The 14,281-nt window shown below is 41.4% G+C and overlaps 1 protein-coding gene across 2 annotated transcripts in view; it reads right to left on the reverse strand.

Annotated features, from left to right (window-relative positions):
* The window catches only part of SPIDR (scaffold protein involved in DNA repair), a 581,260-nt gene that overhangs the window by 215,277 nt on the left and 351,702 nt on the right, over positions 1-14,281 (reverse strand). The gene's annotated exons all lie outside the window — the stretch shown is intronic.

Consider the following 14,281-nt stretch of genomic DNA (forward strand, 5'->3'; position numbering starts at 1 on the left):
CTGCACCAGGCTGGGAAGACTGAATCTGCAATAGGCAAGCAGCTAGGTGTGAAGAAATCAACTGTGGGAGCAATTATTAGAAAATGGAAGACATACAAGACCACTGATAATCTCCTTCGATCTGGGGCATCACGCAAGATCTCACCCAGTGGGGTCAAAATGATCACAAGAACTGTGAGCAAAAATCACGTTCTTATGTCTCTCATAGTTGAGGTATACCTATGATGAAAATTACAGGCCTCTCATCTTTTTAAGTGGGAGAACTTGCACAATTGGTGGCTGACTAAATACTTTTTTGCCCCACTGTATTGGAAATGCACATGAGAAATCTTGTAGACAACTCTGTCAGGATATTTCTTCAACCAATTTGCCAACTGTGAAGATACTTTAAAGGGGTTGCTGGATATTTATGACATATTGATAGAATATGGCATAAATGGCCAATAGTTGAAGGTCTCACCTCTGTGACCCACTACTTTCTCAAGAACAGGACCCAATGTGAATGAAGTGCATGCTGGGCATGGGTGCTGTCCTCTTATTCACTGCTATGGGACTTCTGAAAATACCCAAGTAAGCACTTGGCTATTTTCGGAAGTCCCATAGCAGTGAATGGAGAAACTCCATTGCTGATAAAAATTTTATTGCATTCTGCAAAAACAACATTTCTGCCATGTAAGTATCTGATTGCTGGGGGTCCAGCTGCTGCAACCCCAAGTGATCATGAGAATGGAGGTCCATTAGTGTTCTGTGAGAATGAAACAGTAGGGCAAATGCATGACCATCGCTTCATTTACTTGTTTGGGATTATTGAGTAGATCTTTCACAGTGGTCCCAAGAAGTGAACAAAATAAAATGCCAACAAAAATACAAATTCTAGTGACCCAATTTGTATGGAAAAGTTGTCCAATTTGTCTTTATAAAATGAATAAAGCTGTACTTGCTGAAACCAGAACATCATTTCAACCAGATTAAAAGCGCAATAAACAAGGCATCAGAATGAAAGCTCTGGGACCCCTGTCTTCATTATATATGATAAGCAGCATTTGTAAAGGAAGTGGTAAGCAAGTGAAAAGCAATTAATGTCAGGCAACCGTGCAGATTCTAATCAACACCAAATTATTCCAAGCCACAATATTAACTAAAGACTCAAGAACTATAGGGCAAGCTGTTCATACAGACCATCAACAGAACCTTGTCTAGATTCCAAGTCAACCAATTTGGAATGATCTACTAAACGGGTGAAAACATACTTGACGAAGATAAATATAATGATTCAACTGCAAAGATAATAAAATAAATATTTTGTTTGTTTTCATTGATGTGCCTTAAGGCCTCATGCACACAACCGTATGTATTTTGTATTCCGTAAATTGCAGGTCTGCAAAATATAGAGATACTGTCAGTGTGCTGTCTGCAATTTTTTGTGGACCCATTGACTTCAATAGGACTGCATTTTGCAGACTAGAAGAGGACATGTTTTATAATTTGGGGAATGGACATATGGATGTGAACAGCACACAGATGACAATCAGTGTGCTGTCTACATTCGTATGCCCCTTCTGTAACTTATAGAACATGTCCTATTCTGGTCCGCAAAATGACCATGGACCCATTGCAGTTAATGGGTCTGCAAAAAATAATATGAGAATATTATCTCTATATTGGGAAACATGTATATTGTTTAAATATCTAACAGAAGATGACATCAAAAAGACATTGTCATTCTTTTAAACGGGGTTGTCCCATTAAAAACATTTATCCCCTCAATTTTATTGTCAGAGATAACTCATAGGTATATCCAAGTACTTGTGGGATTTTTAACTAACTTGTGTATAAGTATGCTGCATATACTTTCTTAGTACCGAATGATGCACTGTATTGTTAACTGAACACCTCTGTGAAACTTAATAAATATGATTATTCAAAAACATTTATCCCTGATCTGCAGTATCACAAGACCAGGGGCCTTGGTTTCCCCATTTGATTGGCCACTACCACTCCATTGAACTTTATGGGACTGCTGGAGATAGCTGAGTACAAACTCTCTGCTATCACTCTCTGTCCCATAGAGTTGAAAAGAGTGGCAGCACACGTGACTGCAGCTCTATCGTTTTCGTGATCAGCCGTGGCCAATGTGGTTGTATCCCTGACAGACACTACCTTATCCTGTGAACGGGGGATAAGTATTTGCAAAGTGCAATTTTCGTGTGTTTGCAGAAAAACCTGGAGTGTTCTGACCCTGCGAAGGAAAGATAGTTTTGTCAGTACTTACCCTCCATTAGGCCGCCAGTGCTGCAGAGATTCTTGTTCAGCAGCATATACGGTACAGTCAGCTGAACAGGAAGACTCGAGAACACATCAGGTCGGGACCTGAGTAGAAGAGCCCACAATCGTTATAAACACAGTGGAGATGGCAGAATTTGTGACCTGGCGAAGAGGTAAGTACTGACAAATGTATCTTACGTCCAAAGGGTCAGAACACTGCAGGTTTTTCTGCAAAGCTTGGAGAACCCTTCTAAACTATACAATGGATGAGCACAGTTGCAGTATGCTACACCTACATTTTGGGTAAACAATAGAATCTCTAAACAAGCAGGACCAGGAGGACTGGACAGGTGGAGCAGAGAAGGAACGGATCCAATTGTATTATTTTTAACATGGCCAAGACGGATCTGTCATGAAAATCAATGGGGACAGCTCTGTTTTCTATTGTGTCTGAGTTAAACGTATCCGTGCATTGTGGCGGATCTGTTTTGCTTCGCATCCCATGACGGAAAGAAAACTGCAGCTTGCTGCGGTTTGCTCTCCGGTATGGGAACACAACCAAACAGAACGGGATGCTTTTTGGAGCTTTCCATTCTGTTCAGTTACATTTTGTTCCCATTGACAATGAGAAGCGTTTTTTTTCCGGTATTGAGATCCTATGACAGATCTCAATACCGGAAAATAGAAACGCTAGTGTGAAAGTAGCCTTAGATTGTGAGCCCCATTGGGGACAGCTTGATGCTAATGTCTGTAAAGCGCTGCGGAATATGTCAACGCTATATAAGTGAGTAAACTAAATAAATAAATACTGCTGGAGCCCATTGACTCTAGTGCATCATTGCAGGGATTCAGTCGGACAAAAACAACTGGTGTTTTTTGTCTGGCCAAATCCCGGCACTAATGATGGAAACAGGATAGATCCCCGCTGGACCTATCATAGGCAATGGGGTCTAGCCATGCTCCGGCCCTTTCCGGCTATGCTGAATACCATGAACTCTAGTGTGAAACTAGCCTTGGCCTATACAGTTTTTTACTCAGACATAGGCTTCCTATGATTTCTACGTGAAGTGTGTATTGACATGAATGTACTGGAATTCACAGAGAACATCAATCTTAGGCGACTTTCACACTAGCGTTAATATTTTCCGTTATTGAGATCTGTCATAGGGTCTCAATACCGGGAAAAAAATGCTTCAGTTTTGTCCCCAGTCATTGTCAATGGGGACAAAACGTAACTGAACAGAACGGAATGCTTCAAAATGCATTCCGTTCCATTCTCATACCGGAGAGCAAACTGTAGCATGCTGCGGTTTGCTTTCCGTCCTGAGATGCGGAGCAAGACGGATCCGTCATGACCCACAATGCAAGTCAAGGGGGACAGATCCGTTTTCTCTGACACATTACAAAATGGATCCGACCCCCATTGACTTTCAATGGAGTTCATGACGGATCAGTCTTGGGTATGTTAAAGATAATACAACCGGATCCGTTCATAACGGATGCAGATGGTTGTATCATCAGTAACGGAAGCGTTTTTGCTGAACCCTTCCAGATCCAGCAAAAATGCTGGTGTGAAAGTAGCCTTAGTCACAATTTAGATAACTGGGATAAAACATAACGAAAATATTCTTCTCGTAAATGTTTACATACTACCCACTAAGTAAACATTTTCAAGTAGAATATTTGTCTTTTGGAACACATACATACACACATAAATGACTTCAGAGTAAGGATTATCAGAACGAATACAATCTACATCACCCACACAAAATCAAACAGTACAGAGAAGGAGGTCAAAGAAAGCCAAAGTACATAGAACGGAAGCGAGGGCAATGTCCAAGGTAATCCAGCTCATACAGATAAGCACCCTTTTGAGTCACTGGTGTGAAGGTAATAAATCTACTTCAGAAATATCTATTCCACACCACAAACATGTGGAACGCGTAACAGCAAGAGCATTACAGTACAGGCTGTACGAATCAGTTGTAATAGAGTTTACGACACAGTAAAAAAATAAAAATAAATGGGTTTTCCGGAAGTAAGATATCGATAACCTTCCTCAGGATCAGTCATCAATATCTAATTGCTGGGTATCCGACTTCGGGCACCTAAACTGATCAGCTGTTTGAAGAGGCTGCGATGTTCCACTTCCCATTGATCACATGGCCTAGGTGCAGCTCAGTCCCATTCAAGTAAATGGGTCTGGGCTGCAATACCAAGCACATCCGCTACACAATGTAAAGTGCTATGCTTGGGAAGTGGTGAGCAGGCATAGCACCCATACTGCCCTTTCAAAGAGCTGATCAGTGGTGGTGCCAGGAGATAGACCCTAACTGATCTGATATTGATATCTTACCTTAAGAATAGGTCCCAGAAAAACCCTTTAATCATACCAGAAACAGTACATGAAGATGTAAGTTCCATCAATGCATCATCCAGAGATACAATGGACCGTATATTAAAATGATGACATTAATATTAAATTAAAATAAATAATAATAATAGTATATCAGTAAATGGTACATAAATTAATGGGAGGGATTCATGCCTCTAGCAAAGTCTTAGACCTCTTTCACGTGAACGATACGAATTGGGACAGGATCCGTTCAGGAAATAAAATGATGGTTTTGAACGCAAGTTCAATCAGTTTTGTCAAGTTCAATTCAGTATTTGCATTTTTTCCGTCCGGATTATATCCGGATCGCATGCGTTTTCCACGTGCGTGAAAAAAAAATAATAACGCTCACCATTGCCTACCAACTATCAATGAAAAATGCATTGCTTCCGGGTGCCTTCTGTTCTTCACGCAGGCTCCATTCAGTTCTATGGAGCCAGGGCTGCGTGAAAAATGCACACTATAGAAGATACTGAGATGTTCCCTGAACACAGAGATGATGAGTGCACAGAACCACTGAAATTAATGGGTCAGGATTCGGTTCGAATGCTATACGTTCACTACACACATCACATTCGGACAGAGAACTCGCCAGTGTGAAAGAGCCCTTAGTGCGTTATCATACGTTCAGATTTTTTTAAGCCAAAACTAGGAGTGTATTTAGTTAAGGGGATAAGTGATATCTGCTCTTAATACTTTCTCTATCTTTATTATCCAAACCTGATTTTGGCTTCAAAAACTGCATTAGAAAACCTGACAGTGTGGCAGCACACCTAGAGAGACAAGAGAAGTGCCCATTTACAGTACAGTAGACCTGCGATTGGTCAGGAACTCACAGCATCATATGTCATTACGATGCTATGAATTTGTGTCAGAGGGGCAGTGTTCAGTCCAGGAAATGCAGCCATCACCCAAAGTATGTTTCCCAGACCAAATACACTTTTGAAATTAGCCTTAAAGGGGTATTCCAGTTATATCAAGTTATCCCCTATCCACAGTCTCTTTCCATCACAGTGACACTGGCGGTATGGCCATGTGATGAATGCTCAGAGGTTCCAGTCGCCTGGCTAAGCACTGTCTGTGCTCCGCCTGCGCATAGCCTGACTGTGGAAGCGCAATTGCTAACAGGTAATTACCCATAATGCTGTTACAATAATGCACATCAATTTATCTATGCTCCTTCTAAATGTAATTAAAAATGTTAATGCACATAACTTATATTAAAAATTCAAATTAGTATGAGTCTAAAGTTTTCTTTAAGACCTTTTGATTTCACAATTTTCACATGTCAGGTAAGACACTCACCGCTCAGTGCTGGCGTTCGCTCCATTAAAGAGCAGCATTATTAAGACTATTCTTCTGAATATCTTGGCACAACAAGCAGATGGGCAGGAAATAATATCCAGCTGGAAAGTACCCTCTTATTGTGCATTTACATGAACTCAAGACTACCTTTATACATGTATTACAATACACCTGTTATCTGTAACAGGAACACATTTATTAAAAAGGATACATCCCATTTCCGTGTCCTAGTAACACACTGCAGCAGCAGTCATCACAATGAACAAGGCAAGGAGACGCTTTAAAAAACACAGAAGATGCAAATATGTATACACTCCTCAACATTGAAACTGCAACACCAAGAAGGAAAAGTCATGGAATCAGGGAAATCACAGGATCAATAGGCATGTTAACAATATGCACATGATAAAATATGGAAACAAAACATTCAAAACATTGTGATTTAAGCAGTAGCAAGGATGAGCACCACATGCACTTATACACCATAGCATGCTATTAATGAGGTTACTAATGGCTATCTGAGAAATTTTCTGTCTCGATGAATGCACTGAGGCACGAAAATAATCAAGATCTACTGCTGAGGGAGCTCCCTTTACAATTGCCGACCAATGACATCCAAGATGGGCTCGATGGATGACAAGTATGGAGACATTTGATTATGCAGGCAGTGTTTGACTAGGAAACACAAAATGGGCGCACCATAGGGTAATAACGTATAGTTAAAATAAAGAAATGGACCTTGTGGAGTTCTGCTAAACGTAAGCATAACTCTAGTGTAGACTCATCCAGGGGTACTGGATGCCCCTTGCAGTGGAAGGTGTGCAGCCAGGGATGCAGGTACTTCTATTGAGGAATGCCTGGAGTCCCCCAGAAGGTAAGTAGATCACTGAAAGGGTATCCCGTGGCGCAAAAGACCATTCGATGGTAAGGTTTAGATTTCAGAAATGTATTTAGCAGGTGGTACAACTCGTTTCAGGGACATGATCCCCTTCATCAGGTACAGCCTGCTTATACACAAAATTACACATGTTACACATATATATATATACCCTAAAAACCGCGAAAACCACTGGGGGGTTGTCAATGGAAGGAATACAACTGGTGTTTTTCATTAAAATAATAGTATATTAATATTTTTTACAAGGAGGGGGATGATGGGCATTGGTGGAGTGGTGTTGAATTAAAAATGACAGTTTACAAGGATAAAAAGCCCTCAGGCGATGCCCGGTATCCGCCAGAGTGATCGCCGGGTTCAGTGCGATTACGCGTCTCGAAAGAGCGGTGACGTGATCGGAGCGGCGGTCACGTGACCGCCATAGCCCAGCAACAGGACGCTAATACGGCTGGTCGTTGCTAAAGTGTAGGTCCTGCTCAGAGGTGGATCGCAACGGCTGAAGTGATCCATCCTGGCGCTACACTGACAAGATCATAGGGGGCATAAATGGGTTGGCTGCAAATAGTTGGCAAAAATGCCTATATACACAAAAAATTACCTGGTGGGTATGAGTACAATACAATAAGAAATTAAAAAAAACATCAAGGGGACATAAATGGGTTGGCATGCGAATAATTGGCTGGGGTGCCTATATACAATAAAAATTACATAGTGGGCATGAGTACAATACAATCAGAGATGAAAAAACATCAAAGAGGCATGAATGGGTTGGCAGGCGAATAATTGGCAAAGGTGCCTATTTATATTAAAAATTACATGATGGGCATGAGTACAATACAATTAGAAATGAAAAAACACTGTATGGGCACTGTAAAGTAAAATAAGCAGTGTAAGGAAGAGGAAGATCTAGAACAAGGATGAGGTATAGGGAGGTATTTGGTAGGGGGGGATAAAATGTGGAGAGCTGGATATGGGGTGCGAGTATGGTGGAAAAGTGATTGGTCAAAAAGTCATATACAGAGGAGTTACTTTGGGTAATGGAATCTGGTGAAGAAAAGGACTAGGGGGAAAGGGAGAGGGAGGTGGATGGTTGTGATGGGAAAGATTGCATTGGAGTTTAGCAATAATGTTGAATAAAGGTAATGGGGCAAAAGTTTAGAGGTTGATTTCAAACGCCTCATTGAGGCTGTATGGGTTCAGGCAGTTAAATTTATAGATCCAGAACATCTCCCGTCTTCTCAGAGTCTGGATGATATTATAACCATTGGTTTTAACCTGCTCTATGGGAGTTACGGAGAACCCAAAGAAAGAGCCTTGATGAGGAACTGTAGCGTGTCTGTAGACAATATGTTGAATAAACTTATTTTTAACGTTTGATCTATGTTTATTCAATCTATTACGGAGGGTTTGGATAGTGCGCCCTATATATTGCAGGCCACAGGGGCAGGTGATTAGATAAATGATGTTGATAGATCCACAGTCGAGATGTTCTTTGATCAGGAAGGAGTCACGATTGGGGCCGCAGAAAGAGGTGGTAGTATTGATGGACCTAGAGCAGAGGCATTTGGGTTGATTGCATCTGTGGCTTCCTGGTGATCCAGTGTTCTCTCGTGTGCTTGCTTGTTCCAGTTGTCTTTTCAATTTACTTGGAGCAAGTAGATTCTTGAGGGTTTGGGCCCTTCTGAATGTGAGGGGGGTCCATTAGGTAGTCTATTGTTCAAGAAAGGGTCCCTTTTCAGGATATGCCAATATTTGGAAATAATTTCCCTGATGTCATTGCGGTTGCTGGTATAGGTGGTTTTAAAATTAGTGTTATATTGTTTTGTGATGTTGCCCTTTGTGGGATTACTGGTTTCTGCTTTCGGTAAGCAATCTGCCTGTGTGAGAGCCCGGGCTCTGTTCAGGGCCGCATTGATGATTCTAGGGGGGTAACCTTTTTGCAAAAACCTAGTCTGTATTATCTTGCTTTTGGAAATTAAGTCATCATCATTGGAACAGTTGCGTCTTATCTGCTTAAATTGGCTGAAGGGGATGTTATTTTTCAACTTTTTATGATATTCACTTGAGAAGTCTAGATAGCTGTTACAATCGACTTTCTTAAAGAAGGTTTGAGTGATGATTCCCCCACTCTCGGCTTTTAATTCCAGATCCAGAAATTCCCGCTTGAGATTTGTTATGTGTACCCGAGAGAGTAATTCCCTAATTATTGGAATTCAGATGTTCTATGAAGTGATTAATTGAAGTTGGGTTGCCATCCCATATGAAGATCAAATCGTCGATATAGCGACAGTAAAATATAATATTGTTCGTCCAGTAGCAGAATTTGCAAACAAAGGTGTCTTCAAATGCCCCCATAAAAAGATTTGCGAAACACATCCCCATTGCGGTACCTTTGGTCTGCAGATACAGAGTGTCCTCAAATTATGGGTGAGGATAAAATTAATACTTTTCAGGATAAAGGTTTTCTGGTCTGTGGATTCAGGTTATCTATGTCCAAAAAACGTTTTGTGCAACTGGTACCTAAATCATGTTGGATGTTTGAGTATAAGGATGTCATGTCCAGGGTTATTCAACGGTACGTGTTTTTCCAAATTAACATTTTGCAACAACTGTATCAAGGTGGTGGAATCTTTGAGATATGATGGTAACTGAGACTACGTATTTTTGTAAAAAAAATGTCCACGTAGTGAGACAAGTTACAAGTAAGCGAGAAAATGCCTGATATGATAGGCCGACCTGGTGAGTTAGCAGTGTTCTTATGGATCTTGGGTAAATGGTAAAAGATCGCGATGACTGGATTTGTAATGTGTATGTATTCAAATTCTTTCTTAGTGAGAATATGAGATGCAGGGTTGGTAAGAGTTTTGAAGGCTAGTTGATGCTCTGTCAGGGGATTGTTTTCCAACGGTTGATAGTATTTAGAATCCGATAGTATACATAGAGCTTCCTTGACGTAATCGTTCCTGTCTTGTAGCACAATCCCGCCCCTTTTATCCACACTGCAAATTATTAGGTCTGTATTCTCTTGTAAGTGTTTGATTTGCTTTTTTTTTTTTTTTGGATAGTCCTGAAGTCTTCCATAACTAGGTCATAGAAGGTTTCAATAAAGTTGGTCCTATGGTGTAGGGGATAGAAGTTAGAACGTGGTCACAGTTTGGTGTTGATATATTGTGCCTCGTGGGGAGGTCTGATGTCTTTGGGGGATATATCAGCCCCTTTATCACTATTTGCTACTAGGTTAAAATGTCTCTTCAGGGTCAGTATCTTGATGAAATTATGTAAGTCCAGAAAGAGGTCGAACCCTTTAACCTTGGATGTGGGACAGAAGGAGAGCTCCTCGGATAAGAAAGCAATTTAATATTGAAAATAATTGGTTATGGTGACTGTATTGGGGCTTTTTAGTATTGGATATGCTGAAACCAATGTTAGAATGGGAGGTAGGGATAAAAAAAGAGGACGGACTATTAGTGATGTGTAGTGTGGCATTGGATAAATCGGTTATCCCTAGGTCTGGTGGTGTAATAGAACTAGGTTTCGTTTGGGACGAGAGAGTGATAACTGGGGAACGAATCATTCACTGGGTGGGGGAAGTCGCATGAAGAGTAATGAGCTAGTCAAGTTCGAGATCAACAGATGTGGAAGGAGATGGGGAAGTGGTGGTTCGTGTTCCAAGATCAGATAGATAAACAGCCGGTGTCACCGCCAGTTCTGTGAAAAGGTCTAACAGACGTTCTTCTCTACCTATTGTATCATGTTCTTTTTTTTTGGTTTCACTTTGTCATCTCCTTTCCTTGTGCCAGGTGTCACTTATTTAGACTAATCGTCTTCCTTTATATTCCCTCCCATACTGCCTCACCTTGCGTTTTATATTACTTCCTGGATGAAGTGTTTACTGCTGGAGGCTGCTGCTGCTGTTTGCTCAGATAAGTCTTTTCCTTTATTGTGTTTCCTTGCTGGCTTGATTCTAGGTGACCCTGGATCCATCCGTATTAAGTGCAGGGAGCCGGTGGTCGTGTCCCCTCACTATTATAGGGTTTTCAAGTGTCACACAGTCTTAGGTACGTGGGCATGCAATCGTTTACCATTGAGACCCTTGCATGTGCATAGCAGGCAGGGAGAGCTCTTAGGGTTTTAAATATGCTCCTTAGTTTGGGATCAAGCCAGTCGGTCATTTATTTATAAGTTCCAGCTATCTGCAACTTCACCTGTGACAGCCGGTGGCGAAAAGGATGTTGGCGGTAGATTAAGAGGAGCACAGTTAGACAGGACTTCATGGCCAAAGAGGTCTAGAGTTCTAGTGGGCGGCAGATGAGGATGGGTGGATATCCGAATCGGTGAATTAAGTCTTAAGACGGTCACTCTCAGGATTCTACAGTTATCTTACAAATATCTGGCTTTGTTTGGTGCTGGTCACACTTGTTATTGCAAAGAATATGCACCAACAATTGGTTAACAAATGTCTAAATTTAGTATATAACACAAATAACTTATGGGAAGCTCACCAGAATAGAGCACCAGAATCTCACCAATATAACCAAGGTTATAAGGTATTGCAATCACCATATTAAATTGTGAGCTGCGAGAGCTCCGCAGCTCATTACAAAGGAGGGACCGTGATCATTTTAAGATATTGCTATTTTATGTTATTTTATTGTCATTATATATTGTCACCTTACATTTAAATGTCTAAATTTGCCTATTCAGACACAGAGATGGCTGAGGTATATTCCACAGTAGTGGACGGAACTTCAGGCGTAGGAGAGCAAAACATGGCCTCAGGTGTAGTGGGCTGGTGATATACATTTGGAATTTTTAGAATAGAGTAGCGTGATGTGGCCTTGTACTTGTTTGGGGGGACTTTATGATTGCGACCAGATGAATGGTGGGTCTTGTGTGGGCCCTGTCTGCTGCTGTGTGTGAAAGTGACCCTGTTTTGGGGTCTGGGGAGGCTAGATGCTGAGGAAATGTTTTTGGCCGTCAGAATATTAGTGGAAGTGGATGTGATATGTGGGTGCTCGGCAGATCTGGATGGGTCACTGGGTTGGAGGTCAGGGACTACATGTTCTTTGAGCCAGAACTTGACATTATCGGTATTAAAATCTGTCCTCTCTCTTGACAGTTTACCTACTTTTTTGTAAACAATTTCTTTTTCATATATACAATAAAAATTACATAGTGGGCATAAGTACAATACAATCAGAGATGAAAAAACGTCAGTAAAAAACATCAGCATGGAGACACTTCCGGCCATGGTAGAATGTTTAGGCCATGTTGGCTGCTCAAAGTAGCATAAGCAACATGCAGTCTGACATTGCCCTGTTCAAAAATGGCTCCTGGGACTCTTTGGAGAAATGGCCGGATCACTGGTTCCACAACCAAATCAATGTAATGCAGAGCTGTTAATGTACCTGAAATGAAGACTGCAGGTGTCTGGCTACCGTACATTATGCTACCCCACACTATGATCCCAGAAGTAAGACCGGTGTGACGTTCCCTTGTGAAGGCCTCCTTATGGCAAAGTCCACGTGGTCCCCAGACCCATCTCCGGCTATCATTAGGTCAGGGACAAAAGCAGGACTCATCACTTAAGAGGACAGAGCATGCAAAGGTTTGCACCTCTCACACCTCTGTCATTTCAGTTCATTGTTGTTCTCCCAACCATTGGGACAGAGCTGACATCTTGGCCTAGGTGCGCAGTGACCTGCCGGAGTGATAAACACCTGCTACTCCCACAATCTACATAATATTATGGCTTGTCCTTCTGGATGTTGCAATTTCAGTGTTAAGAAGTGTGTGTATATATAATCTGTACAGCACATTTTTAGACTATTTTTCATAGAAGTCTGAAGATGGTCACTCTCAGGATTCTACAGTTATCTTACAAATATCTGGCTTTGGTTGGCATTGGTCACACTTGTTAATGCAAATAATATGCACCAACAATTGGCTACCAAATGTCTAAATTTGGCTATTTAAAAAATCTCTCTTGTTATCTGGAATATCACCCAAGTTAATGCGATACTCCTGCTCTTGGATTTGCCAGCATTGTGTAGCCATCTTGGATGACAGAAGATCTGCAGCTGAATAAAAGAAAGAAGGGCACCTGGAAAGTGTGTTTGTTTCCGAGTTAGGACTCATGCATTGCCTGTCTGGCAGACCGCAAATTGCAGATCCACAAAACGCAGATACCGGCCATGTGCCTGTACTGCGGACAAGAAGAGGACAGGACATGTTGCTACGGAATGGACATATGGATGTGGACAGCACACTGTCTGATGTCCGCTACTTTTGTGGTCCCATTGAAGTGAATGAGTCCGCATCCGACCCGATGGATTGGATGTGGACAAAAAATACGTTTGTGCGTGTGAGCCCTTCATGTGAATTTTTCCTGAACTCAATGGTCACTGCAAGCAATATTAATTTATGCTAATATATCATCAGGAAAATGAGGCAACTTGGCAGAAAAAAGAAACAAAGCAAGGGCAGCAAGGAATGTTTTCCAGTTTACATAGACACATTATCATCATTTTTATGCTCTCAAAAAAGTAATTTGCTGAAGATTTATGGTGCATATAACACATTAGTAATACACGTGCACACTAGGTTAAACATGTATATATATGGGAGGTCAAAATTGTATAATCTTCCTTCCAGCAAGTAGAAATATGCAAGCTGGAAACGCTTTGAAAGGGAACCTGTCACCATGAAGTGCAGGGCAATCTGCAGGCAGCATGTTATAGAGCAGAAGAAGCTGAGCAGAAAAGAGCTTTGAGGGAAAATATTTAGCAAAACTTGTAATTGAAACATTAAAACATCTGCTCTTTCTAAACTTATAATTTACAAGTTGTTCTGCTCAGCTCCTCCAGCTCTATATGCTGCTTGCAGAATGCCTCTAATAAACTAAGCCCAATTGCAAATAACAGTCAAATTTTAAAGGTGTTTTCCAAATGTTTTTGAATGTTGATCTATCCTAATTTCAACAGTTTCTGATGGGTGGTGGTCCGACATCTGGGATCGCAGCCAATCCACTGTTTGAGAAGGGAGCGGCACTCGCAGTAGTGCCACAGCCTTCTCCAGCTTTTCCTAGGTCATGTGATGTCTCATTCTTCGGTCACGTGGCCTAGGCGCAGCTCAGCCCGAGTAAAGTGAATGGGGCTGAGCGGCAATACCAAGCACAGCTGCTATACAATGTATGGTGCTGTGCAAGGAGGAGGTGGCTTTAATGCGAGGGTCACTGCTTTAAAAAAAAAACAAAAAAAACTCTCAGATCTCAGAAACCCCATTTAACAATTTGGTGTAATGACATGAAATTAATAACACTGGGGGGAGGGGTCCCATAAAAATATTTTGCACACCTAAACTTTAGTGTGAATCCTTATGAAGCGGCAGGACCCATCAATGTGCCTTATTTTATGTTTTGC

Source organism: Bufo bufo, chromosome 5 (genome assembly GCF_905171765.1).
Source record: "Bufo bufo chromosome 5, aBufBuf1.1, whole genome shotgun sequence".
Taxonomy (NCBI): domain Eukaryota; kingdom Metazoa; phylum Chordata; class Amphibia; order Anura; family Bufonidae; genus Bufo; species Bufo bufo.